This window comes from Pseudophryne corroboree, unplaced genomic scaffold (genome assembly GCF_028390025.1).
Source record: "Pseudophryne corroboree isolate aPseCor3 unplaced genomic scaffold, aPseCor3.hap2 scaffold_279, whole genome shotgun sequence".
Classification (NCBI taxonomy): domain Eukaryota; kingdom Metazoa; phylum Chordata; class Amphibia; order Anura; family Myobatrachidae; genus Pseudophryne; species Pseudophryne corroboree.
The window spans coordinates 171,093-196,747 of NW_026969452.1; the positions used below are offsets into that span (position 1 = coordinate 171,093).

The 25,655-nt window shown below is 46.8% G+C and overlaps 27 non-coding genes and 2 pseudogenes across 27 annotated transcripts; all 29 read left to right on the forward strand.

Moving 5' to 3' along the window:
* The first annotated feature begins 649 nt into the window (after positions 1-649).
* LOC135013915 (U1 spliceosomal RNA) lies at positions 650-813 on the forward strand. Its single transcript, XR_010212503.1, has one exon. It is a non-coding gene; the product is annotated as a U1 spliceosomal RNA (small nuclear RNA).
* Positions 814-965: 152 nt separating this feature from the next.
* Positions 966-1,128, forward strand: LOC135014037 (U1 spliceosomal RNA). The gene has a single exon (XR_010212615.1). It is a non-coding gene; the product is annotated as a U1 spliceosomal RNA (small nuclear RNA).
* A 673-nt stretch (positions 1,129-1,801) lies between these two features.
* LOC135014019 (U1 spliceosomal RNA) lies at positions 1,802-1,965 on the forward strand. The gene has a single exon (XR_010212598.1). It is a non-coding gene; the product is annotated as a U1 spliceosomal RNA (small nuclear RNA).
* Positions 1,966-2,117: 152 nt separating this feature from the next.
* On the forward strand, positions 2,118-2,253 carry LOC135014138 (U1 spliceosomal RNA; annotated as a pseudogene).
* A 701-nt stretch (positions 2,254-2,954) lies between these two features.
* On the forward strand, positions 2,955-3,118 carry LOC135013960 (U1 spliceosomal RNA). Its single transcript, XR_010212547.1, has one exon. It is a non-coding gene; the product is annotated as a U1 spliceosomal RNA (small nuclear RNA).
* Positions 3,119-3,270: 152 nt separating this feature from the next.
* LOC135014022 (U1 spliceosomal RNA) lies at positions 3,271-3,433 on the forward strand. Its single transcript, XR_010212601.1, has one exon. It is a non-coding gene; the product is annotated as a U1 spliceosomal RNA (small nuclear RNA).
* A 674-nt stretch (positions 3,434-4,107) lies between these two features.
* LOC135014054 (U1 spliceosomal RNA) lies at positions 4,108-4,271 on the forward strand. The gene has a single exon (XR_010212633.1). It is a non-coding gene; the product is annotated as a U1 spliceosomal RNA (small nuclear RNA).
* A 152-nt stretch (positions 4,272-4,423) lies between these two features.
* On the forward strand, positions 4,424-4,575 carry LOC135014061 (U1 spliceosomal RNA; annotated as a pseudogene).
* Positions 4,576-5,260: 685 nt separating this feature from the next.
* LOC135013921 (U1 spliceosomal RNA) lies at positions 5,261-5,424 on the forward strand. The gene has a single exon (XR_010212508.1). It is a non-coding gene; the product is annotated as a U1 spliceosomal RNA (small nuclear RNA).
* Positions 5,425-5,576: 152 nt separating this feature from the next.
* LOC135014069 (U1 spliceosomal RNA) lies at positions 5,577-5,738 on the forward strand. The gene has a single exon (XR_010212642.1). It is a non-coding gene; the product is annotated as a U1 spliceosomal RNA (small nuclear RNA).
* A 939-nt stretch (positions 5,739-6,677) lies between these two features.
* Positions 6,678-6,840, forward strand: LOC135014023 (U1 spliceosomal RNA). Its single transcript, XR_010212602.1, has one exon. It is a non-coding gene; the product is annotated as a U1 spliceosomal RNA (small nuclear RNA).
* A 674-nt stretch (positions 6,841-7,514) lies between these two features.
* On the forward strand, positions 7,515-7,678 carry LOC135013946 (U1 spliceosomal RNA). The gene has a single exon (XR_010212533.1). It is a non-coding gene; the product is annotated as a U1 spliceosomal RNA (small nuclear RNA).
* A 152-nt stretch (positions 7,679-7,830) lies between these two features.
* LOC135014024 (U1 spliceosomal RNA) lies at positions 7,831-7,993 on the forward strand. The gene has a single exon (XR_010212603.1). It is a non-coding gene; the product is annotated as a U1 spliceosomal RNA (small nuclear RNA).
* A 671-nt stretch (positions 7,994-8,664) lies between these two features.
* On the forward strand, positions 8,665-8,828 carry LOC135014111 (U1 spliceosomal RNA). The gene has a single exon (XR_010212681.1). It is a non-coding gene; the product is annotated as a U1 spliceosomal RNA (small nuclear RNA).
* A 152-nt stretch (positions 8,829-8,980) lies between these two features.
* On the forward strand, positions 8,981-9,143 carry LOC135014121 (U1 spliceosomal RNA). Its single transcript, XR_010212690.1, has one exon. It is a non-coding gene; the product is annotated as a U1 spliceosomal RNA (small nuclear RNA).
* Positions 9,144-9,817: 674 nt separating this feature from the next.
* On the forward strand, positions 9,818-9,980 carry LOC135013993 (U1 spliceosomal RNA). The gene has a single exon (XR_010212578.1). It is a non-coding gene; the product is annotated as a U1 spliceosomal RNA (small nuclear RNA).
* A 153-nt stretch (positions 9,981-10,133) lies between these two features.
* LOC135014073 (U1 spliceosomal RNA) lies at positions 10,134-10,296 on the forward strand. Its single transcript, XR_010212646.1, has one exon. It is a non-coding gene; the product is annotated as a U1 spliceosomal RNA (small nuclear RNA).
* Positions 10,297-10,967: 671 nt separating this feature from the next.
* LOC135014123 (U1 spliceosomal RNA) lies at positions 10,968-11,131 on the forward strand. Its single transcript, XR_010212692.1, has one exon. It is a non-coding gene; the product is annotated as a U1 spliceosomal RNA (small nuclear RNA).
* A 152-nt stretch (positions 11,132-11,283) lies between these two features.
* LOC135014154 (U1 spliceosomal RNA) lies at positions 11,284-11,446 on the forward strand. The gene has a single exon (XR_010212713.1). It is a non-coding gene; the product is annotated as a U1 spliceosomal RNA (small nuclear RNA).
* A 674-nt stretch (positions 11,447-12,120) lies between these two features.
* LOC135013994 (U1 spliceosomal RNA) lies at positions 12,121-12,283 on the forward strand. The gene has a single exon (XR_010212579.1). It is a non-coding gene; the product is annotated as a U1 spliceosomal RNA (small nuclear RNA).
* Positions 12,284-12,436: 153 nt separating this feature from the next.
* On the forward strand, positions 12,437-12,599 carry LOC135014074 (U1 spliceosomal RNA). The gene has a single exon (XR_010212647.1). It is a non-coding gene; the product is annotated as a U1 spliceosomal RNA (small nuclear RNA).
* A 671-nt stretch (positions 12,600-13,270) lies between these two features.
* On the forward strand, positions 13,271-13,434 carry LOC135014135 (U1 spliceosomal RNA). Its single transcript, XR_010212701.1, has one exon. It is a non-coding gene; the product is annotated as a U1 spliceosomal RNA (small nuclear RNA).
* A 152-nt stretch (positions 13,435-13,586) lies between these two features.
* Positions 13,587-13,749, forward strand: LOC135014122 (U1 spliceosomal RNA). The gene has a single exon (XR_010212691.1). It is a non-coding gene; the product is annotated as a U1 spliceosomal RNA (small nuclear RNA).
* A 674-nt stretch (positions 13,750-14,423) lies between these two features.
* LOC135014012 (U1 spliceosomal RNA) lies at positions 14,424-14,586 on the forward strand. The gene has a single exon (XR_010212592.1). It is a non-coding gene; the product is annotated as a U1 spliceosomal RNA (small nuclear RNA).
* A 153-nt stretch (positions 14,587-14,739) lies between these two features.
* LOC135014075 (U1 spliceosomal RNA) lies at positions 14,740-14,902 on the forward strand. The gene has a single exon (XR_010212648.1). It is a non-coding gene; the product is annotated as a U1 spliceosomal RNA (small nuclear RNA).
* A 671-nt stretch (positions 14,903-15,573) lies between these two features.
* On the forward strand, positions 15,574-15,737 carry LOC135014148 (U1 spliceosomal RNA). Its single transcript, XR_010212708.1, has one exon. It is a non-coding gene; the product is annotated as a U1 spliceosomal RNA (small nuclear RNA).
* A 152-nt stretch (positions 15,738-15,889) lies between these two features.
* LOC135014124 (U1 spliceosomal RNA) lies at positions 15,890-16,052 on the forward strand. Its single transcript, XR_010212693.1, has one exon. It is a non-coding gene; the product is annotated as a U1 spliceosomal RNA (small nuclear RNA).
* Positions 16,053-16,726: 674 nt separating this feature from the next.
* On the forward strand, positions 16,727-16,889 carry LOC135014013 (U1 spliceosomal RNA). The gene has a single exon (XR_010212593.1). It is a non-coding gene; the product is annotated as a U1 spliceosomal RNA (small nuclear RNA).
* A 153-nt stretch (positions 16,890-17,042) lies between these two features.
* On the forward strand, positions 17,043-17,205 carry LOC135014076 (U1 spliceosomal RNA). Its single transcript, XR_010212649.1, has one exon. It is a non-coding gene; the product is annotated as a U1 spliceosomal RNA (small nuclear RNA).
* The last annotated feature ends 8,450 nt before the right edge of the window (positions 17,206-25,655 follow it).

A 25,655-nucleotide genomic window follows, 5' to 3' on the forward strand; every position in this document is an offset into this window, starting at 1 on the left:
CCTAGTTTGCTGTCTGTTTCAACTTCTCTTTTCTTCAGCCGCTCCCTTCTATACCCTTGTGCACTATCCTGACTTCTCCTCCCGTCTGCTTCCTTTGTGCCTTCCAATGCACAATGCAAACTACAGGTAGTGCTGCAGGGCCCACACCCTTTTACTTGCCTTACAGAGCAGCTCTGGAGCTGTTACAGTGCCCAGCTGCTGCAAGAAATCAGCTTGAATGCTTCAGGGGATGGGGCATGGCCAACATGAGCCCCACACCAAAGGAGGGTGGAGGTGTTTAATGCGAACTAGGGGTCATCCAAGCACCGCAAAAGGCCGCCATGCCCTGCACGCCCCTTTTCTCTTTTCATATGCAGATGAGGGTTGAAGCCAACTTTGACCCACTGCTTGGATGACATCACCGTATGCAAATCCGTCTTCTGCAGAACTTCCCCCAGGAATGCTTGCACTAGTTGTTGCATTTGGTTTGTTGTTTGGGGGTGCTTCAGTATTAGGCAGCCTTCTGCCCTCCCATGTTCATCTGAAAATATGTGTTCTCCCTGCAGTTGTTGTCCCCAGATGAGAGTTCCCTTGTGCTGCCTCAGTTGAATCTCCTTTACTTGACAGAGATGTGCATGAGCAGCGGCCCTCCCCAGCCCTATTCCAAATCATACTTATTTTGCATAGGAGATACCATGGTCATGAAGATTGTTCTCCCAGGGTGAGGTTCATTCATTGCATTTTGGGTATTCTGACCCCTGTGATTTCCCCAAATGTGGGAAACTTGACTGCATTATTTGTGGTAGTGGGGGACTGTGTTTGTGCTTTCCTCTGGTCAGCTCTGGTAAAAGTCAGATTTCTTTGTCTCAGATTTTCCTCTAGCCTTGTTCTTCTTTCGAGAGTTCCATTGTGCTGCCTCAGTTGGATCTCCTTCACTTGACAGGGGGGTACCCGAGCAGCGACCCTCCCCAGCTCTAGCCCAACTCCTACTTACCTGCCAGGTGAGATACTATGATCATGAAGGTGCTTCTCCCAGGGCAAGGCTCACCCATTGCACTCTGGGTGTGCTGCCCCTGCGATTTCCCCAAATGTGGGAAACTTGACTGCATAATTTGTGTTTCCCCTGGTCGGCTCTCGTATAATTCAGATCTATTTGTCTCAGGTCTCTCTCCAGCCTAGTTTGCTGTCTGTTTCCACTTCTCTTTTCTTCAGCCGCTCCCTTCTATACCCTTGTGCACTATCCTGACTTCTCCTCCCGTCTGCTTACTTTGTGCCTTCCAATGCACAATGCAAACTACAGGTAGTGCTGCAGGGCCCACACCCTTTTACTTGCCTTACAGAGCAGCTCTGGAGCTGTTACAGTGCCCAGCTGCTGCAAGAAATCAGCTTGAATGCTTCAGGGGATGGGGCATGGCCAACATGAGCCCCACACCAAAGGAGGGGGGAGGTGTTTAATGCGAACTAGGGGTCATCCAAGCACTGCAAAAGGCCGCCATGCCCTGCATGCCCCTTTTCTCTTTTCATATGCAGATGAGGGTTCCAGTCAACTTTGGCCCACTGCTTGGATAACATCACCGTATGCAAATCCGTCTGCTGCAGACCTTCCCCCAGGAGTGCTTGTACTAGTTGTTGCATATGGTTTGATATTTGATGGTGCTTCAGTATTAGGCAGCCTTCCGCCCTCCCATGTTCATCTGAAAAGATGTGGTCTCCCTGCAGTTGTTGTCCCCAGATGAGAGTTCACTTGTGCTGCCTCAGTTGAATCTCCTTTACTTGACAGAGATGTGCCTGAGCAGCTCCCTCACCAGCCCTATCCCAAATCATACTTATTTTGCATAGGAGATACCATGGTCATGAAGATTGTTCTCCCAGGGTGAGGTTCATTCATTGCATTCTGGGTATGCTGACCCCTGTGATTTTCCCAAATGTGGGAAACTCGACTGCATTATTTGTGGTAGTGGGGGACTGTGTTTGTGCTTTCCTCTGGTCAGCTCTGGTAAAAGTCAGATTTCTTTGTCTCAGATCTTCCTCTAGCCTTGTTCTTCTTTCGAGAGTTCCCTGGTGCTGCCTCAGTTGGATCTCCTTCACTTCACAGGGGGGAACCCGAGCAGCGACCCTCCCCAGCTCTAGCCCAACTCCTACTTACCTGCCAGGTGAGATACTATGATCATGAAGGTGCTTCTCCCAGGGCAAGGCTCAACCATTGCACTCTGGGTGTGCTGCTCCTGCGATTTCCCCAAATGTGGGAAACTTGACTGCATAATTTGTGTTTCCCCTCGTCGGCTCTCGTATAATTCAGATCTCTTTGTCTCAGGTCTCTCTCCAGCCTAGTTTGCTGTCTGTTTCCACTTCTCTTTTCTTCAGCCGCTCCCTTCTGTACCCTTGTGCACTATCCTGACTTCTCCTCCCCTCTGCTTACTTTGTGCCTTCCAATGCACAATGCACACTACAGGTAGTGCTGCAGGGCCCACACCCTTTTACTTGCCTTACAGAGCAGCTCTGGAGCTGTTACAGAGCCCAGCTGCTGCAAGAAATCAGCTTGAATGCTTCAGGGGCTGGGGCATAGCCAACATGAGCCCCACACCAAAGGAGTGTTGAGGTGTTTAATGCAAACTAGGGGTCAGCCAAGCGCCGCAAAAGGCCACCATGCTCTGCACGCCCCTTTTCTCTTTTCATATGCAGACGAGGGTTGAAGCCAACTTTGACCCACTGCTTGGATGACATCACCATATGCAAATCCATCTGCGGCAGGCCTTCCCCCAGGAATGCTTGCACTAGTTGTTGCATTTGGTTTGTTGTTTGGGGGTGCTTCAGTATTAGGCAGCCTTCTGCCCTCCCATGTTCATCTGAAAATATATGTTCTCCCTGCAGTTGTTGTCCCAAGATGAGAGTTCACTTGTGCTGCCTCAGTTGAATCTCCTTTACTTGACAGAGATGTGCATGAGCAGCGGCCCTCCCCAGCCCTATTCCAAATCATACTTATTTTGCATAGGAGATACCATGGTCATGAAGATTTTTCTCCCAGGGTGAGGTTCATTCATTGCATTTTGGGTATGCTGACCCCTGTGATTTCCCCAAATGTGGGAAACTTGACTGCATTATTTGTGGTAGTGGGAGACTGTGTTTGTGCTTTCCTCTGGTCAGCTCTGGTAAAAGTCAGATTTCTTTGTCTCAGATTTTCCTTTAGCCTTGTTCTTCTTTCGAGAGTTCCCTTGTGCTGCCTCAGTTGGATCTCCTTCACTTGACAGGGGGGTACCCGAGCAGCGACCCTCCCCAGCTCTAGCCCAACTCCTACTTACCTGCCAGGTGAGATACTATGATCATGAAGGTGCTTCTCCCAGGGCAAGGCTCACCCATTGCACTCTGGGTGTGCTGCCCCTGCGATTTCCCCAAATGTGGGAAACTTGACTGCATAATTTGTGTTTCCCCTGGTCGGCTCTCGTATAATTCAGATCTCTTTGTCTCAGGTCTCTCTCCAGCCTAGTTTGCTGTCTGTTTCCACTTCTCTTTTCTTCAGCCGCTCCCTTCTATACCCTTGTGCACTATCCTGACTTCTCCTCCCGTCTGCTTACTTTGTGCCTTCCAATGCACAATGCAAACTACAGGTAGTGCTGCAGGGCCCACACCCTTTTACTTGCCTTACAGAGCAGCTCTGGAGCTGTTACAGTGCCCAGCTGCTGCAAGAAATCAGCTTGAATGCTTCAGGGGATGGGGCATGGCCAACATGAGCCCCACACCAAAGGAGGGTGGAGGTGTTTAATGCGAACTAGGGGTCATCCAAGCACCGCAAAAGGCCGCCATGCCCTGCACGCCCCTTTTCTGTTTTCATATGCAGATGAGGGTTGAAGCCAACTTTGACCCACTGCTTGGATGACATCACCGTATGCAAATCCGTCTTCTGCAGAACTTCCCCCAGGAATGCTTGCACTAGTTGTTGCATTTGGTTTGTTGTTTGGGGGTGCTTCAGTATTAGGCAGCCTTCTGCCCTCCCATGTTCATCTGAAAATATGTGTTCTCCCTGCAGTTGTTGTCCCCAGATGAGAGTTCCCTTGTGCTGCCTCAGTTAAATCTCCTTTACTTGACAGAGATGTGCATGAGCAGCGGCCCTCCCCATCCCTATTCCAAATCATACTTATTTTGCATAGGAGATACCATGGTCATGAAGATTTTTCTCCCAGGGTGAGGTTCATTCATTGCATTTTGGGTATGCTGACCCCTGTGATTTCCCCAAATGTGGGAAACTCAACTGCATTATTTGTGGTAGTGGGGGACTGTGTTTGTGCTTTCCTCTGGTCAGCTCTGGTAAAAGTCAGATTTCTTTGTCTCAGATTTTCCTCTAGCCTTGTTCTTCTTTCGAGAGTTCCCTTGTGCTGCCTTAGTTGGATCTCCTTCACTTTACAGGGGGGTACCCGAGCAGCGACACTCCCCAGCTCTAGCCCAACTCCTACTTACCTGCCAGGTGAGATACTATGATCATGAAGGTGCTTCTCCCAGGGCAAGGCTCACCCATTGCACTCTGGGTGTGCTGCTCCTGCGATTTCCCCAAATGTGGGAAACTTGACTGTATAATTTGTGTTTCCCCTGGTCGGCTCTGGTATAATTCAGATCTCTTTGTCTCAGGTCTCTCTCCAGCCTAGTTTGCTGTCTGTTTCCACTTCTCTTTTCTTGAGCCGCTCCCTTCTATGCCCTTGCGCACTATCCTGACTTCTCCTCCTGTCTGCTTACTTTGTGCCTTCCAACGCACAATGCGATCTACAGGTAGTGCTGCAGGGCCCAGACCCTTTTACTTGCCTTACAGAGCAGCTCTGGAGCTGTTACAGTGCCCAGCTGCTGCAAGAAATCAGCTTGAATGCTTCAGGGGCTGGGGCATAGCCAACATGAGCCCCACACCAAAGGAGGGTGGAGGTGTTTAATGCAAACTAGGGGTCAGCCAAGCGCCGCAAAAGGCCACCATGCCCTGCACGCCCCTTTTCTCTTTTCATATGCAGACGAGGGTTGAAGCCAACTTTGACCCACTGCTTGGATGACATCACCATATGCAAATCTATCTGCTGCAGGCCTTCCCCCAGGAATGCTTGCACTAGTTGTTGCATTTGGTTTGTTGTTTGGGGGTGCTTCAGTATTAGGCAGCCTTCTGCCCTCCCATGTTCATCTGAAAATATGTGTTCTCCCTGCAGTTGTTGTCCCCAGATGAGAGTTCCCTTGTGCTGCCTCAGTTGAATCTCCTTTACTTGACAGAGATGTGCATGAGCAGCGGCCCTCCCCAGCCCTATTCCAAATCATACTTATTTTGCATAGGAGATACCATTGTCATGAAGATTGTTCTCCCAGGGTGCGGTTCATTCATTGCATTTTGGGTATGCTGACCCCTGTGATTTCCCCAAATGTGGGAAACTCGACTGCATTATTTGTGGTAGTGGGGGACTGTGTTTGTGCTTTCCTCTGGTCAGCTCTGGTAAAAGTAATATTTCTTTGTCTCAGATCTTCCTCTAGCCTTGTTCTTCTTTCGAGAGTTCCTTTGTGCTGCCTCAGTTGGATCTCCTTCACTTGACAGGGGGGTGCCCGAGCAGCGACCCTCCCAAGCTCTAGCCCAACTCCTACTTACCTGCCAGGTGAGATACTATGATCATGAAGGTGCTTCTCCCAGGGCAAGGCTCACCCATTGCACTCTGGGTGTGCTGCCCCTGCGATTTCCCCAAATGTGGGAAATTGACTGCATAATTTGTGTTTCTCCTGGTCGGCTCTCGTATAATTCAGATCTCTTTGTCTCAGGTCTCTCTCCAGCCTAGTTTGCTGTCTGTTTCCACTTCTCTTTTCTTGAGCCGCTCCCTTCTATGCCCTTGCGCACTATCCTGACTTCTCCCGTCTACTTACTTTGTGCCTTCCAACGCACAATGCGAACTACAGGTAGTGCTGCAGGGCCCACACCCTTTTACTTGCCTTACAGAGCAGCTCTGGAGCTGTTACAGTGCCCAGCTGCGGCAAGAAATCAGCTTGAATGCTTCAGGGGCTGGGGCATAGCCAACATGAGCCCCACACCGAAGGAGGGTGGAGGTGTTTAATGCGAACTAGGGGTCATCCAAGCGCCGCAAAAGGCCGCCATGCCCTGCATAACCCTTTTCACTTTTCATATGCAGATGAGGGTTCCAGCCAACTTTGGCCCACTGCTTGGATGACATCACCGTATGCAAATCCGTCTTCTGCAGACCTTCACCCAGGAATGCTTGTACTAGTTGTTGCATTTGGTTTGTTGTTTGGGGGTGCTTCAGTATTAGGCAGCCTTCTGCCCTCCCATGTTCATCTGAAAATATGTGTTCTCCCTGCAGTTGTTGTTCCCAGATGAGAGTTCCCTTGTGCTGCCTCAGTTGAATCTCCTTTACTTGACAGAGATGTGCCTGAGCAGCGGCCCTCCCCAGCCCTATCCCAAATCATACTTATTTTGCATAGGAGATACCATGGTCATGAAGATTGTTCTCCCAGGGTGAGGTTCATTCATTGCATTCTTTATTTGTTGGTAGTGGGGGACTGTGTTTGTGTTTTCCTCTGGTCAGCTCTGGTAAAAGTCAGATTTCTTTGTTTCAGATCTTCCTCTAGCCTTGTTCTTCTTTCGAGAGTTTCCTTGTGCTGCCTCAGTTGGATCTCCTTCACTTGACAGGGGGGTGCCCGAGCAGCGACCCTCCCCAGCTCTAGCCCAACTCCTACTTACCTGCCAGGTGAGATACTATGATCATGAAGGTGCTTCTCCCAGGGCAAGGCTCACCCATTGCACTCTGGGTGTGCTGCCCCTGCGATTTCCCCAAATGTGGGAAACTTGACTGCATAATTTGTGTTTCCCCTGGTCGGCTCTCGTATAATTCAGATCTCTTTGTCTCAGGTCTCTCTCCAGCCTAGTTTGCTGTCTGTTTCCACTTCTCTTTTCTTCAGCCGCTCCCTTCTATACCCTTGTGCACTATCCTGACTTCTCCTCCCGTCTGCTTACTTTGTGCCTTCCAATGCACAATGCAAACTACAGGTAGTGCTGCAGGGCCCACACCCTTTTACTTGCCTTACAGAGCAGCTCTGGAGCTGTTACAGTGCCCAGCTGCTGCAAGAAATCAGCTTGAATGCTTCAGGGGCTGGGGCATAGCCAACATGAGCCCCACACCGAAGGAGGGTGGAGGTGTTTAATGCAAACTAGGGGTCAGCCAAGTGCCGCAAAAGGCCACCATGCCCTGCACGCCCCTTTTCTCATTTCATATGCAGACGAGGGTTGAAGCCAACTTTGACCCACTGCTTGGATGACATCACCATATGCAAATCTATCTGCTGCAGGCCTTCCCCCAGGAATGCTTGCACTAGTTGTTGCATTTGGTTTGTTGTTTAGGGGTGCTTCAGTATTAGGCAGCCTTCTGCCCTCCCATGTTCATCTGAAAATATGTGTTCTCCCTGCAGTTGTTGTCCCCAGATGAGAGTTCCCTTGTGCTGCCTCAGTTGAATCTCCTTTACTTGACAGAGATGTGCCTGAGCAGCGGCCCTCCCCAGCCATATCCCAAATCATACTTATTTTGCATAGGAGATACCATTGTTATGAAGATTGTTCTCCCAGGGTGCGGTTCATTCATTGCACTCTGGGTATGCTGACCCCTGTGATTTCCCCAAATGTGGGAAACTCGACTGCATTATTTGTGGTAGTGGTGGACTGTGTTTGTGCTTTCCTCTGGTCAGCTCTGGTAAAAGTCAGATTTCTTTGTCTCAGATCTTCCTCTAGCCTTGTTCTTCTTTCGAGAGTTCCTTTGTGCTGCCTCAGTTGGATCTCCTTCACTTGACAGGGGGGTGCCCGAGCAGCGACCCTCCCCAGCTCTAGCCCAACTCCTACTTACCTGCCAGGTGAGATACTATGATCATGAAGGTGCTTCTCCCAGGGCAAGGCTCACCCATTGCACTCTGGGTGTGCTGCCCCTGCGATTTCCCCAAATGTGGGAAACTTGACTGCATAATTTGTGTTTCCCCTGGTCGGCTCTCGTATAATTCAGATCTCTTTGTCTCAGGTCTCTCTCCAGCCTAGTTTGCTGTCTGTTTCCACTTCTCTTTTCTTGAGCCGCTCCCTTCTATGCCCTTGCGCACTATCCTGACTTCTCCCGTCTGCTTACTTTGTGCCTTCCAACGCACAATGCGAACTACAGGTAGTGCTGCAGGGCCCACACCCTTTTACTTGCCTTACAGAGCAGCTCTGGAGCTGTTACAGTGCCCAGCTGCTGCAAGAAATCAGCTTGAATGCTTCAGGGGCTGGGGCATAGCCAACATGAGCCCCACACCGAAGGAGGGTGGAGGTGTTTAATGCGAACTAGGGGTCATCCAAGCGCCGCAAAAGGCCGCCATGCCCTGCATAACCCTTTTCTCTTTTCATATGCAGATGAGGGTTCCAGCCAACTTTGGCCCACTGCTTGGATGACATCACCGTATGCAAATCCGTCTTCTGCAGACCTTCACCCAGGAATGCTTTTACTAGTTGTTGCATTTGGTTTGTTGTTTGGGGGTGCTTCAGTATTAGGCAGCCTTCTGTCCTCCCATGTTCATCTGAAAATATGTGTTCTCCCTGCAGTTGTTGTCCCCAGATGAGAGTTCCCTTGTGCTGCCTCAGTTGAATCTCCTTTACTTGACAGAGATGTGCCTGAGCAGCGGCCCTCCCCAGCCCTATCCCAAATCATACTTATTTTGCATAGGAGATACCATGGTCATGAAGATTGTTCTCCCAGGGTGAGGTTCATTCATTGCATTCTGGGTATGCTGACCCCTGTGATTTCCCCAAATTTGGGAAACTCGACTGCATTATTTGTGGTAGTGGGGGACTGTGTTTGTGCTTTCCTCTGGTCAGCTCTGGTAAAAGTCAGATTTCTTTGTCTCAGATCTTCCTCTAGCCTTGTTCTTCTTTCGAGAGTTTCCTTGTGCTGCCTCAGTTGGATCTCCTTCACTTGACAGGGGGGTGCCCGAGCAGCGACCCTCCCAAGCTCTAGCCCAACTCCTACTTACCTGCCAGGTGAGATACTATAATCAGGAAGGTGCTTCTCCCAGGGCAAGGCTCACCCATTGCACTCTGGGTGTGCTGCTCCTACGATTTCCCCAAATGTGGGACACTTGACTGCATAATTTGTGTTTCCTCTGGTCGGCTCTCGTATAATTCAGATATCTTTGTCTCAGGTCTCTCTCCAGCCTAGTTTGCTGTCTGTTTCCACTTCTTTTTTCTTGAGCCCCTCCCTTCTATACCCTTGTGCACTATCCTGACTTCTCCTCCCGTCTGCTTACTTTGTGCCTTCCAATGCACAATGCAAACTACAGGTAGTGCTGCAGGGCCCACACCCTTTTACTTGCCTTACAGAGCAGCTCTGGAGCTGTTACAGTGCCCAGCTGCTGCAATAAATCAGCTTGAATGCTTCATGGGATGGGGCATGGCCAACATGAGCCCCACACCAAAGGAGGGTGGGGGTGTTTAATGCGATCTAGGGGTCATCCAAGCAGCGCAAAAGGCCGCCATGCCCTGCACGCCCCTTTTCTCTTTTCATATGCAGATGAGGGTTGAAGCCAACTTTGACCCACTGCTTGGATAACATCACCATATGCAAATCCATCTGCTGCAGGCCTTCCCCCAGGAATGCTTGCACTAGTTGTTGCATTTGGTTTGTTGTTTGGGGGTGCTTCAGTATTAGGCAGCCTTCTGCCCTCCCATGTTCATCTGAAAATATGTGTTCTCCCTGCAGTTGTTGTCCCCAGATGAGAGTTCCCTTGTGCTGCCTCAGTTGAATTTCCTTTACTTGACAGAGATGTGCCTGAGCAGCGGCCCTCCCCAGCCCTATCCCAAATCATACTTATTTTGCATAGGAGACACCATGGTCATGAAGATTGTTCACCCAGGGTAAGGTTCATTCATTGCATTCTGGGTATGCTGACCCCTGTGATTTCCCCAAATGTGGGAAACTCGCCTGCATTATTTGTGGTAGTGGGGAACTGTGTTTGTGTCTTCCGCTGGTCAGCTCTGGTAAAAGTCAGATTTCTTTGTCTCAGATCTTCCTCTAGCATTGTTCTTCTTTCGAGAGTTCCATTGTGCTGCCTCAGTTGGATCTCCTTCACTTGACAGGGGGGTGCCCGAGCAGCGACCCTCCCCAGCTCTAGCCCAACTCCTACTTACCTGCCAGGTGAGATACTATGATCTTGAAGGTGCTTCTCCCAGGGCAAGGCTCACCCATTGCACTCTGGGTGTGCTGCCCCTGCGATTTCCCCAAATGTGGGAAACTTGACTGCATAATTTGTGTTTCCCCTGGTCGGCTCTCGTATAATTCAGATCTCTTTGTCTCAGGTCTCTCTCCAGCCTAGTTTGCTGTCTGTTTCCACTTCTCTTTTCTTGAGCCGCTCCCTTCTATGCCCTTGCGCACTATCCTGACTTCTCCCGTCTGCTTACTTTGTGCCTTCCAATGCACAATGCGAACTACAGGTAGTGCTGCAGGGCCCACACCCTTTTATTTGCCTTACAGAGCAGCTCTGGAGCTGTTACAGTGCCCAGCTGCTGCAAGAAATCAGCTTGAATGCTTCAGGGGCTGGGGCATAGCCAACATGAGCCCCACACCGAAGGAGGGTGGAGGTGTTTAATGCGAACTAGGGGTCATCCAAGCGCCGCAAAAGGCCGCCATGCCCTGCATAACCCTTTTCTCTTTTCATATGCAGATGAGGGTTCCAGCCAACTTTGGCCCACTGCTTGGATGACATCACCGTATGCAAATCCGTCTTCTGCAGACCTTCACCCAGGAATGCTTTTACTAGTTGTTGCATTTGGTTTGTTGTTTGGGGGTGCTTCAGTATTAGGCAGCCTTCTGTCCTCCCATGTTCATCTGAAAATATGTGTTCTCCCTGCAGTTGTTGTCCCCAGATGAGAGTTCCCTTGTGCTGCCTCAGTTGAATCTCCTTTACTTGACAGAGATGTGCCTGAGCAGCGGCCCTCCCCAGCCCTATCCCAAATCATACTTATTTTGCATAGGAGATACCATGGTCATGAAGATTGTTCTCCCAGGGTGAGGTTCATTCATTGCATTCTGGGTATGCTGACCCCTGTGATTTCCCCAAATTTGGGAAACTCGACTGCATTATTTGTGGTAGTGGGGGACTGTGTTTGTGCTTTCCTCTGGTCAGCTCTGGTAAAAGTCAGATTTCTTTGTCTCAGATCTTCCTCTAGCCTTGTTCTTCTTTCGAGAGTTTCCTTGTGCTGCCTCAGTTGGATCTCCTTCACTTGACAGGGGGGTGCCCGAGCAGCGACCCTCCCAAGCTCTAGCCCAACTCCTACTTACCTGCCAGGTGAGATACTATAATCAGGAAGGTGCTTCTCCCAGGGCAAGGCTCACCCATTGCACTCTGGGTGTGCTGCTCCTACGATTTCCCCAAATGTGGGACACTTGACTGCATAATTTGTGTTTCCTCTGCTCGGCTCTCGTATAATTCAGATATCTTTGTCTCAGGTCTCTCTCCAGCCTAGTTTGCTGTCTGTTTCCACTTCTTTTTTCTTGAGCCCCTCCCTTCTATACCCTTGTGCACTATCCTGACTTCTCCTCCCGTCTGCTTACTTTGTGCCTTCCAATGCACAATGCAAACTACAGGTAGTGCTGCAGGGCCCACACCCTTTTACTTGCCTTACAGAGCAGCTCTGGAGCTGTTACAGTGCCCAGCTGCTGCAATAAATCAGCTTGAATGCTTCATGGGATGGGGCATGGCCAACATGAGCCCCACACCAAAGGAGGGTGGGGGTGTTTAATGCGATCTAGGGGTCATCCAAGCAGCGCAAAAGGCCGCCATGCCCTGCACGCCCCTTTTCTCTTTTCATATGCAGATGAGGGTTGAAGCCAACTTTGACCCACTGCTTGGATAACATCACCATATGCAAATCCATCTGCTGCAGGCCTTCCCCCAGGAATGCTTGCACTAGTTGTTGCATTTGGTTTGTTGTTTGGGGGTGCTTCAGTATTAGGCAGCCTTCTGCCCTCCCATGTTCATCTGAAAATATGTGTTCTCCCTGCAGTTGTTGTCCCCAGATGAGAGTTCCCTTGTGCTGCCTCAGTTGAATTTCCTTTACTTGACAGAGATGTGCCTGAGCAGCGGCCCTCCCCAGCCCTATCCCAAATCATACTTATTTTGCATAGGAGACACCATGGTCATGAAGATTGTTCACCCAGGGTAAGGTTCATTCATTGCATTCTGGGTATGCTGACCCCTGTGATTTCCCCAAATGTGGGAAACTCGCCTGCATTATTTGTGGTAGTGGGGAACTGTGTTTGTGTCTTCCGCTGGTCAGCTCTGGTAAAAGTCAGATTTCTTTGTCTCAGATCTTCCTCTAGCATTGTTCTTCTTTCGAGAGTTCCATTGTGCTGCCTCAGTTGGATCTCCTTCACTTGACAGGGGGGTGCCCGAGCAGCGACCCTCCCCAGCTCTAGCCCAACTCCTACTTACCTGCCAGGTGAGATACTATGATCTTGAAGGTGCTTCTCCCAGGGCAAGGCTCACCCATTGCACTCTGGGTGTGCTGCCCCTGCGATTTCCCCAAATGTGGGAAACTTGACTGCATAATTTGTGTTTCCCCTGGTCGGCTCTCGTATAATTCAGATCTCTTTGTCTCAGGTCTCTCTCCAGCCTAGTTTGCTGTCTGTTTCCACTTCTCTTTTCTTGAGCCGCTCCCTTCTATGCCCTTGCGCACTATCCTGACTTCTCCCGTCTGCTTACTTTGTGCCTTCCAACGCACAATGCGAACTACAGGTAGTGCTGCAGGGCCCACACCCTTTTATTTGCCTTACAGAGCAGCTCTGGAGCTGTTACAGTGCCCAGCTGCTGCAAGAAATCAGCTTGAATGCTTCAGGGGCTGGGGCATAGCCAACATGAGCCCCACACCGAAGGAGGGTGGAGGTGTTTAATGCGAACTAGGGGTCATCCAAGCGCCGCAAAAGGCCGCCATGCCCTGCATAACCCTTTTCTCTTTTCATATGCAGATGAGGGTTCCAGCCAACTTTGGCCCACTGCTTGGATGACATCACCGTATGCAAATCCGTCTTCTGCAGACCTTCACCCAGGAATGCTTTTACTAGTTGTTGCATTTGGTTTGTTGTTTGGGGGTGCTTCAGTATTAGGCAGCCTTCTGTCCTCCCATGTTCATCTGAAAATATGTGTTCTCCCTGCAGTTGTTGTCCCCAGATGAGAGTTCCCTTGTGCTGCCTCAGTTGAATCTCCTTTACTTGACAGAGATGTGCCTGAGCAGCGGCCCTCCCCAGCCCTATCCCAAATCATACTTATTTTGCATAGGAGATACCATGGTCATGAAGATTGTTCTCCCAGGGTGAGGTTCATTCATTGCATTCTGGGTATGCTGACCCCTGTGATTTCCCCAAATTTGGGAAACTCGACTGCATTATTTGTGGTAGTGGGGGACTGTGTTTGTGCTTTCCTCTGGTCAGCTCTGGTAAAAGTCAGATTTCTTTGTCTCAGATCTTCCTCTAGCCTTGTTCTTCTTTCGAGAGTTTCCTTGTGCTGCCTCAGTTGGATCTCCTTCACTTGACAGGGGGGTGCCCGAGCAGCGACCCTCCCAAGCTCTAGCCCAACTCCTACTTACCTGCCAGGTGAGATACTATAATCAGGAAGGTGCTTCTCCCAGGGCAAGGCTCACCCATTGCACTCTGGGTGTGCTGCTCCTACGATTTCCCCAAATGTGGGACACTTGACTGCATAATTTGTGTTTCCTCTGGTCGGCTCTCGTATAATTCAGATATCTTTGTCTCAGGTCTCTCTCCAGCCTAGTTTGCTGTCTGTTTCCACTTCTTTTTTCTTGAGCCCCTCCCTTCTATACCCTTGTGCACTATCCTGACTTCTCCTCCCGTCTGCTTACTTTGTGCCTTCCAATGCACAATGCAAACTACAGGTAGTGCTGCAGGGCCCACACCCTTTTACTTGCCTTACAGAGCAGCTCTGGAGCTGTTACAGTGCCCTGCTGCTGCAATAAATCAGCTTGAATGCTTCATGGGATGGGGCATGGCCAACATGAGCCCCACACCAAAGGAGGGTGGGGGTGTTTAATGCGATCTAGGGGTCATCCAAGCAGCGCAAAAGGCCGCCATGCCCTGCACGCCCCTTTTCTCTTTTCATATGCAGATGAGGGTTGAAGCCAACTTTGACCCACTGCTTGGATAACATCACCATATGCAAATCCATCTGCTGCAGGCCTTCCCCCAGGAATGCTTGCACTAGTTGTTGCATTTGGTTTGTTGTTTGGGGGTGCTTCAGTATTAGGCAGCCTTCTGCCCTCCCATGTTCATCTGAAAATATGTGTTCTCCCTGCAGTTGTTGTCCCCAGATGAGAGTTCCCTTGTGCTGCCTCGGTTGAATTTCCTTTACTTGACAGAGATGTGCCTGAGCAGCGGCCCTCCCCAGCCCTATCCCAAATCATACTTATTTTGCATAGGAGACACCATGGTCATGAAGATTGTTCACCCAGGGTAAGGTTCATTCATTGCATTCTGGCTATGCTGACCCCTGTGATTTCCCCAAATGTGGGAAACTCGCCTGCATTATTTGTGGTAGTGGGGAACTGTGTTTGTGTCTTCCGCTGGTCAGCTCTGGTAAAAGTCAGATTTCTTTGTCTCAGATCTTCCTCTAGCATTGTTCTTCTTTCGAGAGTTCCATTGTGCTGCCTCAGTTGGATCTCCTTCACTTGACAGGGGGGTGCCCGAGCAGCGACCCTCCCCAGCTCTAGCCCAACTCCTACTTACCTGCCAGGTGAGATACTATGATCTTGAAGGTGCTTCTCCCAGGGCAAGGCTCACCCATTGCACTCTGGGTGTGCTGCCCCTGCGATTTCCCCAAATGTGGGAAACTTGACTGCATAATTTGTGTTTCCCCTGGTCGGCTCTCGTATAATTCAGATCTCTTTGTCTCAGGTCTCTCTCCAGCCTAGTTTGCTGTCTGTTTCCACTTCTCTTTTCTTGAGCCGCTCCCTTCTATGCCCTTGCGCACTATCCTGACTTCTCCCGTCTGCTTACTTTGTGCCTTCCAATGCACAATGCGAACTACAGGTAGTGCTGCAGGGCCCACACCCTTTTATTTGCCTTACAGAGCAGCTCTGGAGCTGTTACAGTGCCCAGCTGCTGCAAGAAATCAGCTTGAATGCTTCAGGGGCTGGGGCATAGCCAACATGAGCCCCACACCGAAGGAGGGTGGAGGTGTTTAATGCGAACTAGGGGTCATCCAAGCGCCGCAAAAGGCCGCCATGCCCTGCATAACCCTTTTCTCTTTTCATATGCAGATGAGGGTTCCAGCCAACTTTGGCCCACTGCTTGGATGACATCACCGTATGCAAATCCGTCTTCTGCAGACCTTCACCCAGGAATGCTTTTACTAGTTGTTGCATTTGGTTTGTTGTTTGGGGGTGCTTCAGTATTAGGCAGCCTTCTGTCCTCCCATGTTCATCTGAAAATATGTGTTCTCCCTGCAGTTGTTGTCCCCAGATGAGAGTTCCCTTGTGCTGCCTCAGTTGAATCTCCTTTACTTGACAGAGATGTGCCTGAGCAGCGGCCCTCCCCAGCCCTATCCCAAATCATACTTATTTTGCATAGGAGATACCATGGTCATGAAGATTGTTCTCCCAGGGTGAGGTTCATTCATTGCATTCTGGGTATGCTGACCCCTGTGATTTCCCCAAATTTGGGAAACTCGACTGCATTATTTGTGGTAGTGGGGGACTGTGTTTGTGCTTTCCTCTGGTCAGCTCTGGTAAAAGTCAGATTTCTTTGTCTCAGATCTTCCTCTAGCCTTGTTCTTCTTTCGAGAGTTTCCTTGTGCTGCCTCAGTTGGATCTCCTTCACTTGACAGGGGGGTGCCCGAGCAGCGACCCTCCCAAGCTCTAGCCCAACTCCTACTTACCTGCCAGGTGAGATACTATAATCAGGAAGGTGCTTCTCCCAGGGCAAGGCTCACCCATTGCACTCTGGGTGTGCTGCTCCTACGATTTCCCCAAATGTGGGACACTTGACTGCATAATTTGTGTTTCCTCTGGTCGGCTCTCGTATAATTCAGATATCTTTGTCTCAGGTCTCTCTCCAGCCTAGTTTGCTGTCTGTTTCCACTTCTTTTTTCTTGAGCCCCTCCCTTCTATACCCTTGTGCACTATCCTGACTTCTCCTCCCGTCTGCTTACTTTGTGCCTTCCAATGCACAATGCAAACTACAGGTAGTGCTGCAGGGCCCACACCCTTTTACTTGCCTTACAGAGCAGCTCTGGAGCTGTTACAGTGCCCAGCTGCTGCAATAAATCAGCTTGAATGCTTCATGGGATGGGGCATGGCCAACATGAGCCCCACACCAAAGGAGGGTGGGGGTGTTTAATGCGATCTAGGGGTCATCCAAGCAGCGCAAAAGGCCGCCATGCCCTGCACGCCCCTTTTCTCTTTTCATATGCAGATGAGGGTTGAAGCCAACTTTGACCCACTGCTTGGATAACATCACCATATGCAAATCCATCTGCTGCAGGCCTTCCCCCAGGAATGCTTGCACTAGTTGTTGCATTTGGTTTGTTGTTTGGGGGTGCTTCAGTATTAGGCAGCCTTCTGCCCTCCCATGTTCATCTGAAAATATGTGTTCTCCCTGCAGTTGTTGTCCCCAGATGAGAGTTCCCTTGTGCTGCCTCAGTTGAATTTCCTTTACTTGACAGAGATGTGCCTGAGCAGCGGCCCTCCCCAGCCCTATCCCAAATCATACTTATTTTGCATAGGAGACACCATGGTCATGAAGATTGTTCACCCAGGGTAAGGTTCATTCATTGCATTCTGGCTATGCTGACCCCTGTGATTTCCCCAAATGTGGGAAACTCGCCTGCATTATTTGTGGTAGTGGGGAACTGTGTTTGTGTCTTCCGCTGGTCAGCTCTGGTAAAAGTCAGATTTCTTTGTCTCAGATCTTCCTCTAGCATTGTTCTTCTTTCGAGAGTTCCATTGTGCTGCCTCAGTTGGATCTCCTTCACTTGACAGGGGGGTGCCCGAGCAGCGACCCTCCCCAGCTCTAGCCCAACTCCTACTTACCTGCCAGGTGAGATACTATGATCTTGAAGGTGCTTCTCCCAGGGCAAGGCTCACCCATTGCACTCTGGGTGTGCTGCCCCTGCGATTTCCCCAAATGTGGGAAACTTGACTGCATAATTTGTGTTTCCCCTGGTCGGCTCTCGTATAATTCAGATCTCTTTGTCTCAGGTCTCTCTCCAGCCTAGTTTGCTGTCTGTTTCCACTTCTCTTTTCTTGAGCCGCTCCCTTCTATGCCCTTGCGCACTATCCTGACTTCTCCCGTCTGCTTACTTTGTGCCTTCCAACGCACAATGCGAACTACAGGTAGTGCTGCAGGGCCCACACCCTTTTATTTGCCTTACAGAGCAGCTCTGGAGCTGTTACAGTGCCCAGCTGCTGCAAGAAATCAGCTTCAATGCTTCAGGGGCTGGGGCATAGCCAACATGAGCCCCACACCGAAGGAGGGTGGAGGTGTTTAATGCAAACTAGGGGTCATCCAAGCGCCGCAAAAGGCCGCCATGCCCTGCATAACCCTTTTCTCTTTTCATATGCAGATGAGGGTTCCAGCCAACTTTGGCCCACTGCTTGGATGACATCACCGTATGCAAATTCGTCTCCTGCAGACCTTCCCCCAGGAATGCTTGTACTAGTTATTGCATATGGTTTGATATTTGATGGTGCTTCAGTATTAGGCAGCCTTCCGCCCTCCCATGTTCATCTGAAAAGATGTGGTCTCCCTGCAGTTGTTGTCACCAGACGAGAGTTCCCTTGTGCTTCCTCAGTTGAATCTCCTTAACTTGACGGGGGAGGGGCTGCCCGAGCAGCCACCCTCCCCAGCCCTATCCCAACTCATACTTATTTTGCATATGAGATCTCTTGATCATGAAGATTGTTCTCACAGGGTGAGGTTCATCCATTATATTTTAAAATAGGAAGGTTCAAATTACATATTTGAATTGCATCTATGTGCTGGATTCAAATGTCCCCCCCCCTTCCTTTCTCAATTGTGCCCGTCAGCAGCTATTCTAAGGTTGCTGCCAATGGGTGTGACACATTAATTTCTTCTGTGGGGTACACTGGACTCCACAAGGATTCACATTGGGGTGTAGAGTAGGATCTTGATCTGAGGCACCAACCGGCTCAAAGCTTTTGACTGTTCCCAAGATGCTCAGCGCATTCTCCTCTATAACCCCGCTTCCATGAACAGGGAGCTCAGTTTGTAGTTGTTGCCTTCAGTAGCAGGCCACTTAACAGGGGCCTGCCTCAAGCAGCCTATTCTTAGCTATTAATTTTGACAAGAAAAGAAGAACTTTTTTTATGAGAATCTACAAGGGCTGCAGCAGGCTAGGTCTAATAGACATCTTTACTGCAGCTTCATCACTCCCAGCGGCGCTGTATACTCCCGTGCCCTGGTTGCTGGGTCACTGCAGCGGAGGCTCCGGTTTCTTCCTAAGGTCAGTCACACACAATGTAACACCCCGGTATAACAAGTGTGTAAACTATGTGGAACAGGTCAGGGATACCTTGATGGACTATTCCTCCTTCAGCAGCAGCTCTTCTCTATTCCTGGCAGAGAGGCAAGGTTTCCCCAGACACAAAGAAAGGCAGGCAGGGCTTTGTATGAAAGAATAAATGGTTTACCACATAACTCAGAAAAGGAACTGATTACAGTAGGGAAGGGAAAGATTTGATTCAAGCAACTTAAACACAGACACCATATACACTTTAAGTCATTACACAAATGGTAATATAACTAAATCTGAGATTAATACTATGTTGCTTAGTAATAGAAATCAACTTATGCAGACAATATTTAAGTCCCAGATAACATTGGTGTCACAGCAGGGAGTCTCTATGTGCACGTTGGGGCCCGGTTATGTTGTTACATAGTTATATGCAGCTATTGTCTCCTTTAGCTGTGAACAAAATATTGTAGCTCTGTGTAGTAAAGATGATTGTTTAAAACAAACTGGAGCTGCTTCCCATGTAAATCGCTGCATAGGTATAGTAAATATAGGATAATGTCCTTTGCAGTGGAGTAGGTTTCAATATAAATATGGATTTATCTCACCCAGTCAATAGATGTTTCTGAGGCAGTTTCCCCTCAGATGTAGGCCAGTCAGCATTGGTATAAAGGCTTTATACTCTCCTGTCTCTGACACTTGCTGTGCACTCTCTTGGCTGAGAGTGTCATGGCGTTCTTACTTGTTAATTGCTGCACTTCCACTGCTGTATTTTGCACTACTGCTTACTCTCTCATGCAATTTTCAGCTTATTTGTCTCCCCTCTCTCAGCTGCTCATCTCTGCGTAATGGCGTCGCCAGCTCTTTCCTCACCATGGCTCCAACTGACTTCTCAAACTGCTGTTCAATTTTCTTTTAAATAAACTTTATTTAAAATGGCACAGGCAACTACACTGTTGTCAAAAATGTCCTTGTTGTTATGGGATATCACACGTGCCCCCCCCCCCAAAAACATGCGTGTCCTCACGCATTTTGGTTTTATCCCTATATAAACTTCTCACTATATCCAGTCACATTCATTAGTGAACACAGTTTATGTCTGAAACATTAACATGTATCAACATTTTTAACATCAGTATCTGATAGGTATAATTCCTTTTGTGCTATAGTACATTAACACATGCTCCTGGAGCAATCGGTTGAAATCTGGACAGTATATGGTCTTGAAAAGTTTGTCTAGGAAACCTCAACCCCCCTGCCATGGATGAGTATTGAACTCTTTCTAAACTGTCTTTGGGACATGCTGTACAAAACTGCAGCTGACTATGGTGGTTTTCTGTTTTGCAAGCCCTAGTCTTCTTGCCTCCTTGTCGGTGACAAACCACCTTAGTCTGCTGTAAATACATTTTATGAGCCTCTTCCATTCCATCTTGGGATTCAGTATCACAGCTGGTTTGGGACAATGGATTCTGGAGAGAAAGAGGCAGCAAGGTTCTTCTTACAGAACAGGTTGGACAGTTTCGGCACCATCTCTTGATGTCTTCCCTCATTTCAACCCAAAAGAACTTTTTCCAGATGCTTGTTTCCATCCTTTTGCACCCAGGGTGACCTGACCTGTCGTGATATTCTTCAAGCACATAACAAGCACTTTGTCTTGGAATTACAAGTTGACTGATCCTATAATGAGTATTAGGATCTTCACTACATCGAACCAACTGTCCTTTCTCTTCAAACAGCCTTTCTCGCTGTCTCAACAACTTCAGGAGTTCTGGCGAGGATTCTTGCCTTTGTCGCTTGGTCAGGTATTTCCCAGTCTTCAGTAAGGCTTTGAGGTGTCTTATCATCTGACTTTTATCTTGCAGGTGGTCAAAACTGGTTCCTTGAATAGGTTGCTCACAGTTTCTAGAACTGGATGCTATATTATTCATGCCTAACATTGAAGCATTCTTTCGGATAATCTGGACACTGGAGATGGGCATTTCTATCATTATTTGGCTAGCCTTATTTTTTTCATGTTCCTCTCTTACAGATAATTCTGTTATCATTCTTCCCTTTTGTTTGGCTATCCCAGGTTGAAGGCCTTGTTTCTCCTGGAGCTTGTCAGTTTGAAACTCTCCTTGGAGTGCTGCTACGAGCTCCTCACAGCAGTTCCGCAACACATTCATGCCCACTATCACTGGAGGCAATCCATCATCTTGGGCAGTGGTGATGATGAAGCCTTGCTGTGGTAGCACTGTTCGTCCGATTTGAATTTCAGCTTCCCAGTATCCTTTGCAAGGGATGCAGTGCCCATTGCTTGCAATCGGGTTTATCAATGTGGAAGTTGACGGAAACATCTGTTCCTCAGTCCAATGCTGCTCAAACTGTGTTGCTTGTATTGTGGTCACTTGTGATCCAGTGTCTAAGAGAGTGGGCATTGAGACTCCATTGATGCAAACTTGAACCACCGGGCATTGGCTAACATAACGGGTTAACCACATGAATTTGGAGTTTAAATGATCTGGCTGCTCAAATTCTCTCTTAATTTGTCCGCTTCCTTCACAGCTTTGAAAAATGGGTCGCCTTTGGGAGGCAAAGTGGTTGGAAAAAAGTGTCTCCATGTTTCTATGTAGGTCCCATTGGGAACTGTTCAGTGGTCTCCTCTCCTGGCACCATTCCATTTCTTCATGGAGCAGTGCCTGCTGTCTCTTCAGAATCTGCAGGTCTCTGCGCATCTCTGTCACACTACGTGTCAGTTCAGCCAGCTGACCTCGTAACTCACTAGAAGAGTCAAATATGCATGTCTTTGAACATGGCACTGTCACTCCTTTTACTGTAGGTGGGTAAGTAGCTCCTTTAAAACTTGACTCCTGGGCATCAGAATTCTCTTGATACCGTGGCATCTCTGGAATAGACTCTTGTGGAACAGCCCCTGAAGTAAGACTAGAGCCTAGAACTTTAATCGCAGCCTCTTTAAAATCCAGGAATGTGCTTCTAGGCTTCTGCAATCTCAATAGTCGCAGCTGAGTTTTTACAAATTCGCCCCTTGCACCTTCAGTGAACTGGTCCAATAACATTTTCTCTTTGTCATGCACTTCCTCAGGGTCTGCTTGCTGAACATCTCTGAGTGCTTCCTGCAAGCTGAGGGCATAGCCCCGTAGTGACTCTCCTGGTTGTTGCTTTCGAGCAAAGAAGTGCATTTTAAGTTCTGACACTGTCCTTGTGTCAAATGTGGTAGCAAGCCTGTTGAGGATCTGGTCCACAGTCTTCTTCTCTTCAGTAGGCCAAGAAGTAACCTCTCTAAGTGCAAGCCCTTTCAACTGTCCCATCAAGATCTCCACCTTTTGCTGCTCTTTCAGCGGGTACAGACGAAACAAAGACTGCAGTAGTATCCTCATCAGTTTATTTTTGTCAATTACCATTTTAATAATCGGGTAAAGAAAATTAAGTGGATTTTTGAAAGAAAACAATACTGTCAATATACTATTAAAACAAATTAAAATGGTAAAAGTTATTGTACTTTAAGTAAAAATAAAAGAGCAAAAATATCAATCCCAGTTTTGGATTACTTTAATTAACAAAAAAAAATGCATATAGCAGAGGATAGTTTCAATCTGCCTACCTCTGGGCTATAGACCCAGCATGCTTCCATTACAGTACTCTGCTGCACATGTAATTGCAAGAGATCCTGAAGCACTCACTCATCATGGGAAAGTACCAATGTGTTTCTTCATTGGTTGATGGAAGAAACATCTTACAAAAACTCTCCAGATTATTGACTATTTAAAGTTTTTCTAGGAAAAGTTCTAGATGAATGCTTATCAGCCTTTGTCAGTATGTACTTTTGCAAAGTGTCGCTGTGGCGCAATCAGTTAGTGTGTACGGCTATTAACCAAAAGGTTGGTGGTTCAATCCCACCCAGGGACGTAATTGACCTTGTTATCAGATTTTGGTGATCTTTAAGTAGACAAGTCAAAATTTCAAAAACCCCTGTTATGGTGTAGGGTACCTGGCCTTCTCTGATGTAATCAGAGTTAGATTTGATTCAGTGGTTTTATAAAAACAGCTAGGAAGCACAATTTAGCAGTGGTTTGCAGAGAAAAAGAAATATGCTGGCAAAAAAATCCAATTGAGTGATTAAACAGCTCTTCATTTTCTGGCTTTACTTTTATGCTAACAAATTTGTTCTCTGAAAAGTGTCCACAAAGCAAAATATCTGATTAACATCTTTGTAGGGATGGTTTTTCACCTATTACTAAATTAAACTTGCTTCATTGGAAAGGCAGCAAGATGCATCCTCATTTCAATATCTACTGAAATAATACAGGTTGACACCAGGAAACATTAACGCCACTGCATCCTTGCTGCTTTCTCATGTGGAAGTCTGTTTAATGTGAAAACAAGGTGATATCTAATTAGCACACAGGTAAGGAATTAAGAAAATCTTTATTTAAGGGTGAAGATGTTTCTCACAAAATTGTTGCCCCAATGCATCATTGAAATTCAAGCTGGAAAGATGATTTTAATATATCACTTGTACATTTTGTATTGCTCTTCTGGTGACAATGTAGTTTGTTTTTGTCAATTACCATTTTAATAATAGGGTAAAGAAAATTAAGTGGATTTTTGAAAGAAAACAATACTGTCAATATACTATTAAAACAAATTAAAATGGTAAAAGTTATTGTACTTTAAGTAAAAATAAAAGCTAAAATATCAATCCCAGTTTTGGATTACTTTAATGAACAAAAAAAAATGCATATAGCAAAGGATAGTTTCAATCTGCCTACCTCTGGGTTATGGGCCCAGCATGCTTCCATTGCAGTACTCTGCTGCACATGTAAGTGCAAGAGATCCTGAAGCACTCACTCATCATGCGAAAGTACCAATGTGTTTCTTCATTGGTTGCTGGAAGAAACATCTTACAAAAACTCTCCAGATTATTGACTTTTTAAAGTTTTTCTAGGAAACGTTCTAGATGAATGCTTATTAGTCTTTGTCAGTATGTACTTTTTGCAAAGTGTCTCTGTGGCGCAATCGGTTAGTGTGTTCAGCTATTAATCAAAAGGTTAGTGGTTCAATCCCACCCAGGGACGTAATTGACCTTGTGATCAGATTTTGGTGATATTTAAGTAGACAAGTCAAAATTGCAAACCCCCTCTTATGGTGTAGGGTACCTGGCCTTCTCTGATGTAATCAGAGTTAGATTTGATTAAGTGATTTTATAAAAAAACAGCTAGGAAGCACAATTTAGCAGTGGGTTGCAGAGAAAAAGAAAAATGCTGGCAGAAAAATCCAATTGAGTGATTAAACAGCTCTTCATTTTCTGATTTTATGTTTATGCTAACAAATTTGCTCTCTGAAAAGTGTCCACAAAGCCAAGTCTCTGATTAACACCTTTGTAGGAATGGTTTTTCACCTATTACTGAATTAAAAATGCTTAATTGGAAAGGCATCAAAGATGCATCCTCATTTCAATGTCTACTGAAATAATACAGGTTGACACCAGGAAACGTCACTGCATCCTTGCTGCTTCCTCATGGGGAAGTCTGTTTAATGTGAAAACAAGGTGATATCTAATTAGCACACAGGTAAGGAATTAAGAAAATCTTTATTTAAGGGTGAAGATGTTTCTCACAAAATCGTTGCCCCAATGCATCATTGAAATCCAAGCTGGAAAGATGATTTTAATATATCACTTGAACATTTTGTATTGCTCTTCTGGTGACAATGTAGTTTGTTTTTGTCAATTACCATTTTAATAATCGGGTAAAGAAAATTAAGTGGATTTTTTAAAGAAAACAATACTGTCAATATACTATTAAAACAAATTAAAATGGTAAAAGTTATTGTACTTTAAGTAAAAATAAAAGAGCAAAAATATCAATCCCAGTTTTGGATTACTTTAATGAACAAAAAAAATGCATATAGCAGAGGATAGTTTCAATCTGCCTACCTCTGGGTTATGGACCCAGCATGCTTCCATTACAGTACTCTGCTGCACATGTAAGTGCAAGAGATCCTGAAGCACTCACTCATTATGGGAAAGTACCAATGTGTTTCTTCATTGGTTGATGGAAGAAACATCTTACAAAAACTCTCCAGATTATTGACTATTTAAAGTTTTTATAGGAAACGTTCTAGATGAATGCTTATTAGCCTTTGTCAGTATGTACTTTTGCAAAGTGTCGCTGAGGTGCAATCAGTTAGTGTGTACGGCTATTAACCAAAAGGTTGGTGGTTCAATCCCACCCAGGGATGTAATTGACCTTGTTATCAGATTTTGGTGATCTTTAAGTAGACAAGTCAAAATTTCGAAAACCCCTGTTATGGTGTAGGGTACCTGGCCTTCTCTGATGTAATCAGAGTTAGATTTGATTCAGTGATTTTATAAAAACAGCTAGGAAGCACAATTTAGCAGTGGGTTGCAGAGAAAAAGAAATATGCTGGCAAAAAAAATCCAATTGAGTGATTAAATAGCTCTTCATTTTCTGGCTTTATTTTTATGCTAACAAAGTTGTTCTCTGAAAAGTGTCCACAAAGCCAAGTATCTGATTAACATCTTTGTAGGGATGGTTTTTCACCTATTACTAAATTAAACTTGCTTCATTGGAAAGGCAGCAAGATGCATCCTCATTTCAATATCTACTGAAATAATACAGGTTGACACCAGGAAACATTAACGCCACTGCATCCTTGCTGCTTTCTCATGTGGAAGTCTGTTTAATGTGAAAACAAGGTGATATCTAATTAGCACACAGGTAAGGAATTAAGAAAATCTTTATTTAAGGGTGAAGATGTTTCTCACAAAATTGTTGCCCCAATGCATCATTGAAATTCAAGCTGGAAAGATGATTTTAATATATCACTTGTACATTTTGTATTGCTCTTCTGGTGACAATGTAGTTTGTTTTTGTCAATTACCATTTTAATAATAGGGTAAAGAAAATTAAGTGGATTTTTGAAAGAAAACAATACTGTCAATATACTATTAAAACAAATTAAAATGGTAAAAGTTATTGTACTTTAAGTAAAAATAAAAGCTAAAATATCAATCCCAGTTTTGGATTACTTTAATGAACAAAAAAAAATGCATATAGCAAAGGATAGTTTCAATCTGCCTACCTCTGGGTTATGGGCCCAGCATGCTTCCATTGCAGTACTCTGCTGCACATGTAAGTGCA